We start from the raw sequence: 1,559 nt of genomic DNA, 5'->3' as shown, positions 1-1,559 counted from the left end.
CCCGCGCCGCGGCCCAGGCCCGGCTCCCCGAGCATGATCGCCGCCGCGCCGGCGGCCACAGCGCCCCCTGCCGCCCGCCGCCCGCTGCCGCCCGCCCGCCAACGGCCAGCGGCCGCCCGACCATAGAGAGGCGGCGGGGACGGAGGATAGAGCGTACGCGGCGGGGAGCGTAGAGAGCCGGGGCTAGAGCGGCCCGCCTCGCCGCCCGCCACTCCCCCCCCCCCCCCCCCGCTTCCTTTCCCAGCGGCCGCCGCTGCCGCCATCTTGTGTTGAGAGAGCGGCGCCAGGCAGTGCCGCGCGTCACGTGGCCGCGCAGCGCGCGAGCCGGGGGTGGGCGGGAGGAGGCGCGCCGTGGCGAGGGGCGGCCGTGGCTGGTGGCCCCGAGGCGAGGGGGACCAGCCCCGCGGGCTTGTTTTCCACAGCCAGCTTGGGGACGGCGAGCGGGCAAATAGCCACGCAGCCCCCAGCCCCCGTCATCTCCTCGGCAGCCGGCGTGCCCGCCTCAGCCGCGTCTCGCTCCCCTGCACAGCCTCTGCTGGAAAGCCCCTGCCCTCCCTGAGGAGATCTTGGCTTCTGGCTCGGACGGGGGGAATAATGCAGTGGTCCGTCTTCCCTAGTGCTAGATAGCAGCGTTTTTTGTGTGCAGGGCCTTTTTGGGCTCAGCAGCATCTAGGCTGGGGGCATCCTCAGAAGTCAGTCAGGCTGGCCTCAGCAGCCGCTCTGTCGATTAAAACTGCGGGTTTGGTGGCAGATGTGAAAAGCTCGCTGGCCGTTTTGGAGACGGTCTCTCAAAGGACAAGCGTTGGGAACTGGAGGGGCCTCTTTTCAGCCCGCCTGCCTGCCATAGCAGGAGGGCCAGGCTGCCCTGCCGCCCGTCCTTGCCAGCCGCCATGGGAGTCTGCCCAGGAGGAGGTGCGGGGGGCCTGGCTGGCCTCCTCCAGCCGCTCGCTGCGGCTGCACAGCAACGTCTCCCGTAGAAAGCATCGCATTACTTTTCTGCTGTTCTCAATCTGTATTGACTTCCCAAAGTCACACCAGAATTACTAGTAGGAAGGAAAACTGTAAATTTATGGCTCCTATCTCCCTTTTTTCTGATACGAAAAAAATCACCTCGGTTTCCATTTATTGGCATATCCAATAATCATGCATCAAGGTTAACAACTGGCAAATACATACACGTTGAGCCTGATACATGGAGAATGAAACGATTGTGTATATAATTATTAATTGCTATAAATACATGCTCAAACACCATAGGGTATCGAGTGTGGTTAAGCGTGAGTACCTTACACTGGGATTTAAAACATTCACAAAATCACGTAAATATTCCTGCAGAGTGATGCTTAATGTACCACTGTGTGTAGTTTACATGCAGACAAAAGAAACCTCCACCAACAGAACTAATAAAACCCACAACGTATGTGGTATATGTCTTGTATGTGTTGCTCTGAAGAAATTCTGCAAGCTTCTAATGCAGTACTTTCATAGGGCAAAGCCATATAAAATTGAAATTGGGAGAATCAGCTCCTTGGTATCTGCTGAAGAAGAACAGGGGAGTT

Source organism: Platalea leucorodia (assembly GCF_965183815.1).
Source record: "Platalea leucorodia genome assembly, chromosome: 2".
In the NCBI taxonomy this organism is placed as follows: Eukaryota; Metazoa; Chordata; class Aves; order Pelecaniformes; family Threskiornithidae; genus Platalea; species Platalea leucorodia.
This window is presented reverse-complemented; position numbering follows the sequence as displayed.